Raw genomic sequence first — 6481 nt, forward strand, 5'->3', positions numbered from 1 at the left:
GAGTGAGAGTCTATCATGCTACTGGTTGCAAGTATTCTGCTTATTGTGCTTCCACAGAATTCTAGGATCAGTCCATTCAAAATTATTGTGCTTCCGGGTCCATCCAAAATTATTGAATGTGTTTGGATCGGAGATTATTTGAAATAAATATTTTTAAAAATATTATAACACTTTTTGTGATGTGATGTATATGAAATAAAATAATAGTTAGAAGGATTAAAAAAAGGTATTGAAGAAATATGCTTATGATGCAATCATATAATATTTTTACAAAAAAAATGATATGCAAACAAACCCAATCTTCCTTAGAAATTTGGGACCGGTCCATCGTTTTCAGAAGAATTTTAGGACCAGTCCTTCGTAAATTATTGGAAGGCAGTCGGCCCAGTCTACCTGTCATTTATGAGAGCCAGCCATAATTTGGCCTAGTGGATTTGAGGTTGTTAGCCATCAAACATCATCCTTCAGCATATTGGAGGATGCAGGAGGGCTGATCAGGGCTGTTACCACAGAATGACTCTTTTTTTTTTTTCATTGATTCTCAAATACTAAATTAAATTAAACATGTAGTCTAAACTCTAGAGGAAAGCTATTTGAATTCTTATTGTTTTTGTTTCCCTTTTTTGTTAGGGCCACAAATTAGTAATTTGTATAATAATGGTTTTTCTCTTGTATATATTTAGAAACAAATCAATTTGATGCCACGCAATTAAACCTCACAGGGAGGAACCAATATGATGTAGAGTTAAATTAAAGTAATTTTATGTGTCATGTTAATATATATATGAATTATTTTTGTTTGTCCACCAAATCATGGATATGTTTTGCCAAAGTGTACCTCAATTTACCACTTCTATACTTACTACTGGTTTCAGTTTTTCAGAGATTGAAATCTCTTTCAAAAATTGCCTACTTTTACTCTACTTTTTTGTAGACTTTTTTTTTCCCCTTAATTTTTGTTAAAAGCCAAATCTCACACTTGGGGTAAGGAAATGCTGTTGATTTGAACCTTTAACTTGGAAAAGGTAAAAGTGAGGCAGAATGCCACTGAATAGTAGTGTTGTTTAGAAGTTTAAATGGGATAGATTTCCATTTTATCTTTGTTTCTGGACACATTCTTTTAGCTTTAGGAGATTGGGCACAAACTAGAAAAGTGATAAATCCAAAAAGGATATCAAGGGGCAAACAAAGAGCATGTTTCTTCTTTTCATACCCTCTTGTCGATCGTCTCCACAAAACTAGGAGGGGATCACCACGCAAGTGCGCAAGACCTGCCGTAGTTGGCAGATTGTCATGAGCAGTTATGCCCAAGACCTGCCGTAGTTGTGTTTTTTCAATAAAAGTTCAAACGTTTTCATTGTGAAAGGACTGCAGCGGTGTCTCAATTGAGCAATGGATTGATTTAGGTATAAAGTTAGGGATATAAGAAAGTTGGTTTGGAAAAAAGGAAATAACACTAAAGCCAATAGCACAGTAATACAAATAATCAAAAGCAATTTATACTAATGTTTAATGCAAATTATTACTTGTGAAAAGTAAATAAGTTGTACAATTCAAGTTACATTCATCAAAAAGAAATCTTGCAACCATCTCTAGCCTTTGCTTAGTAGTTTAAAGATCAAGATTATTAAGCTCCATTGGAACAATGTATTGGTGCTGAAAGATTTAAATAAATCATCATTAAAAATTTGTGTATATTGTAGTAAGTGATTGTTGATGTAAATAATGACTATTAATTGGCTGCCATATTATAAAAGTAGCAAGAATTCAAGAGCAAAACTCCATTTAGCTTCGCAAGGTTCCGGCATCGATCTTTGTTGTACATAGCTCAGATCTGCCAAGAAGCATAATGGAAGTAACTCTTGCACAAGTATCAAGATAATAATCTTGTTACACTACAAGAAAAGCTATTTTGATAATTTTTTATGCAAAAATGTAAGGAAATACTTCAGCACCTAACATAAAACTAAAAAAAAAAAAGAAAAAGGTTTAGAGCATATTCCATACTCCTAGTTCTGAGCCACCATAACATTGAATTCAACCAGGTAGATGAAGAAATGTCATTCAAATGAATGCACTATGAGGGAACAATAAGGCATTAATTTACACTATAAGAAAATTTTCTCCTCTTTCTAGAGAAGTTTTGTAATAGAAATTCAACCTTTCTAGACATAGTTCATAATCAAACACCACCCGTCATAGTAAAACTAGCCAAACAGAGCAGTAAAAATAAGATCTAACATTCAGAGCCAAAAAAAAAAATCGAAATAACATGAAAGCTAACTCCAGCTAAAAGATTACTTTTGAAGTGATTGATAAAAATTCTTTGCATTTTCTCTGCTTCTTGGTCCCAAAAACTGTATCTGTTTAAGCCTGAAACCTTAAGAAAATAGTTTTGTATTTTAGGAGAAAGATCAAATTCTTAAATAGAACAATAACTAAAAAACCTAACAATTCTTATCAACTTGCAATAAGTTTAAATCACCCATAATATTCTAAACTTTGTTAAGGCATGTAAAAATGCACTGCCTTATACAACCACGTATGAATTATAAATATTTAATTTTCGATTGAACAGCTACAATAAAATAAAAAAAAAAGACTTTGAGAATAGAATATAATAGCATACGGATCATACTCCAACCAATGTTAACAACAGTGCATTCAAAATCAAGTCTTTCTACATGCAAGAAAAAGGATTGCACTAAAGAGCGGGAAAAACATAATCGTTAGCTTGACTTAAAGGCTCAAGCAAACGAACACCATAATTTTGTGGCACTAATGATGCCCAATGTCAAACTCCACTTTGTGGCAAGACCAGATGTGAGTTTGTGTTCTCGGGTCTCAATTTGTGTGTCTAATTTCTCCATAATTATTGCCTTAATTTCATCTCTTGTAGATCTTCAAACGACTCACGGTACCCCAGAGCCAGAGTAAACGTAAATATAAAAGGAAAACCACAAAGAACGACAGCCAATTAATTATCAGATGGCAATTAATCACTGACTCGAGAAAGAGAAAGAGAGAAACATTTGAAGAATTGTGCGGAAGTATGACTATGCTTCACGCAGTCATAGAAATAGTAAAGAGGTAAACTGTTTAAAAAAATAAATAAAAACTGGGTCAATTTTCAGGAGTAAACGAAGAAGAAGTAGCTGCCTTCCTGGCAGTTGGTAGCTACAAGCAATGTTTTTAAACTCGGACCGGTCAGTGAACCGGAGAGGTGGCCGGTTCGCGGTCCGACCGGTCCAACTGGCCGGTTCACAGGTTCACGGTTTTTTTTTTTTTTTTTTTTGTTAAGTACTAAGCAGGTTTCATTCTACACTTGAACTTTACCAACATAACTTAATTTAAATTATGATAATAATAAATTTACTAAAAGTTATACATAAAACATGGATTGATAAATATAATTAAAATATCATAATTCACCACAAGTTTTCATAAATTCATTATAAACATAAATAGATACAATCCAAATGTTCACCAATTATCACAAATAAAAACACAAAAAATAAATAAATTAAATATTAAAATTCTTTTACAACCCTTAAAAAAATCCATGAAACAGTTCAAGTTAAGACAAACCATTTGAATAGCAAACTTTTATCAATGGCATGATAAGCAACCACACCACCTTCACAATTTCATCAACTTAAGCTGAAAAAGTTAAAATTTCATTATAAAAATATAAATCTAATTGCTCAAACTCAAAAAAATTAAAAATTTTTGAAAAAAAATATACAGTTAAACACATAAAAAATTAATTGCTACTAAACATTACTAATTAACATGTTATATTAAATTCAATGATCCTATACCATTAATTATTTTAAATTCAATTATCAATAGCTTTGATTATGTGCCAACTACCATATTTTTGATCAGTCCAATGTTATTATTTGTAATTCCTACCCAATTCCTACACGGATGTGCACTACTTTTGCAAAAATTTCATCCTTAATTAATCAAATAAAAATAAAACAAAAATGAGGGATACATATGAAAATTGAGGGGAAAAAGAAGAAAATGCAAAAAAATTAACTAAAGATAATAATATAGAAAAAAAACCTTGAAAAGAAAAAAAATTAAACTTACCAAGATGTTGGAAAACAACAAAAGTTGAAATTTTCAACTTGTTTACAATCTGCTAAAGATAATAACCTGATAATAATGGTGAAGACTTGAGAAAATCTTGTTGTGGATATTTGGGTTAAAAATGGTTAAGAAGAAAAAATTGAAAAAAAAAATAAGAGAAAAACTTGATGTTTTAATATATTTTTTAGTCAAGTAGAATTCTCAACAAACTTAACTACAGTCTAGCGGTAAGATTGTCATATCCAAACTTGGAGGCCCAGATTCGAATCATAGCTACACCATTCTTGATATTTTGTTGAAGAATTTAAAAAATCGCCGGTTCACGGTGCTTAACGGTTCACACGGTTCGTCCGGGTTTCAATGGTTCTCCATGAACTTCCGGCTTTAGCATTAGACCGGACCGGTGACATGGCCGGTTCGCGGTCCAACCGGTTGAACCGGCCGGTCCGCTCCGATTCTGAAAACATTGGCTACAAGCATTGTTGAAGCATATATGCGTTCATCTTAAATTTCCCATCTCTCAATTCTTATCAAAACTTCACAGCCAACCACCCAATTAATTTCACAGAGAAAAAGATGGTGTGGATCAGTGTAGGATGTGTTAGAGAGGAAGCCAAAGAAAGAGAGATGGGCACACGTACAACGCATTGCATTGCAATTGCATGTGAAGACAATAAATGAGACCATATAGGGCTGATGGTGATGATGAATTTCAGAATTGATGTAGCGGTCCCAGACATCTATTAGACAGTGGGCTCCGAGGTGGGGATGCTAAGTGCTAACTAGTGTCATCACGGTCTATCTTTGAATTTCAGCCAACACAAGCTTGCTCAGTTAGTCAGCTTAGGTTACTTCCTAACAAAAATTGTGCGTTCGAATCCTGTTGTAAATGTAAAAATTGTATTGATAAGCGATTTATAAGAATTTCTATAACCGAACTCTAGTCTCGAAAACATACGAATATATATTCTGACCTGTAGTGGTGATCGGAGTTGAATTCATCCAAACTTTTTTCCTATATATATATATATATATATATATAAAAAGAATTTCAGAAAATGCCGAGATTTGTAACTCAGCCAAAAATAAAATAAAATAAAATAAAGTAAAACCGACAATTAATCATTCATTCACAGTAGCAAGTGTTCCTCTATCTGAGGATAAACCTCAACCAGACACCTTGCACCCAGACTGGATATACTTGGTAGCTTAAATCCAGCATCCACAAAGAGTTTTCCCATTCCTTCTCAGTTCTTTCTGTAGCAGGACCGAACGTGATCAGCATCTGCATGTCCATGTCGATCTGTGTTTGAAGTTGTACTTTATCTTGTATCTGGCTTTCCATTAGACTATCTATAATGACACTTTACCACCATTGTCTTTCTCTGGAATGGCCTTTCTGTAGTTCTTTCGAATTTTCAGTCTTGATCACTCCTATCATGGAGGATCTACTGTTCATACCATAAAAATCACACGTTACCATCTTGGATATATACTAGTTCGAGATCATGCAAGCAAAACAGTTCCGAAGAGAATAGCAAAAAGGGATGCAGAAAATCTTAAAATCCCCTAGAAGAGTGTCTTTTATTACCTTGAGTAAGATTCCAATGGCATAGGGTACACTTTCAAACAATTCTCCGGCAACGAAGTCCAAGTTCTCAGCTCCTTCTTGATTAGCAATTATATGTGGGGGATCAAACACAGTGCAGTTGATGCTAGGAAAGGTTTGGGCAATGGCCTTAGCAATTTTGCTTATGCCACCCCCAACATCAACCAAAGTTGTCAAGCCCTCAACCACAAACTTACGTTTGGCCCTCACAGTCTATATACACAAATGAGAATCGCTAGCCATGACTTCATTAAACAATTGCCTAAACCAGAGGGTTTCTATACCAGGGGTGTATTCGACCTTGTCATGTACTATTTTTTTAGAGTTCAACCTCGACTCAAATACTATTTGAGCTCAATTTCGAGTTCAATCGTAGCAGTCAAAAATTGGTATCTATTTTTCGTGATATTATTCATGGATCGGGTATGAATTAAAATAGAAAAAAATTCACCATAATTTTTTAATAGTCAATCTGAAAAGTAGAAATAAGAATTTAATAAGAGAGCAATTTCAAACACCTAAAAAAGGGGGAAAAAAGAAGCAAACTTAACAGAACACTTTTTCCATCTTTTCGGATGAGGCTCTAATAAACATTTTCACAAGAGTACAAAAGAATTTTCATTCTGGAAAAAATAAATATAAAAAGGTTCCATTTAATTTTTTTTTTTAAAAGACTAACAAAGAGTTGTTTTACTGAATTTAACTAAAAGAGTTGACAACCTTTGAAAAGATAAATATACTTGCAAAAATTAAAGAATCTAGAGTTAGTAACTA

At 33.1% G+C, this 6481-nt stretch overlaps 1 long non-coding RNA gene across 1 annotated transcript; it reads right to left on the reverse strand.

Moving 5' to 3' along the window:
* Positions 1-5147: 5147 nt before the first annotated feature.
* On the reverse strand, positions 5148-6153 carry LOC140013117 (uncharacterized). Its single transcript, XR_011820197.1, has 2 exons — positions 5690-6153; positions 5148-5549 (listed from the first exon to the last, which is right to left on the reverse strand). It is a non-coding gene; the product is annotated as an uncharacterized lncRNA (long non-coding RNA).
* Between the last annotated feature and the right edge of the window lie 328 nt (positions 6154-6481).

The sequence above is a fragment of the Coffea arabica genome, chromosome 8e, assembly GCF_036785885.1.
Source record: "Coffea arabica cultivar ET-39 chromosome 8e, Coffea Arabica ET-39 HiFi, whole genome shotgun sequence".
Classification (NCBI taxonomy): domain Eukaryota; kingdom Viridiplantae; phylum Streptophyta; class Magnoliopsida; order Gentianales; family Rubiaceae; genus Coffea; species Coffea arabica.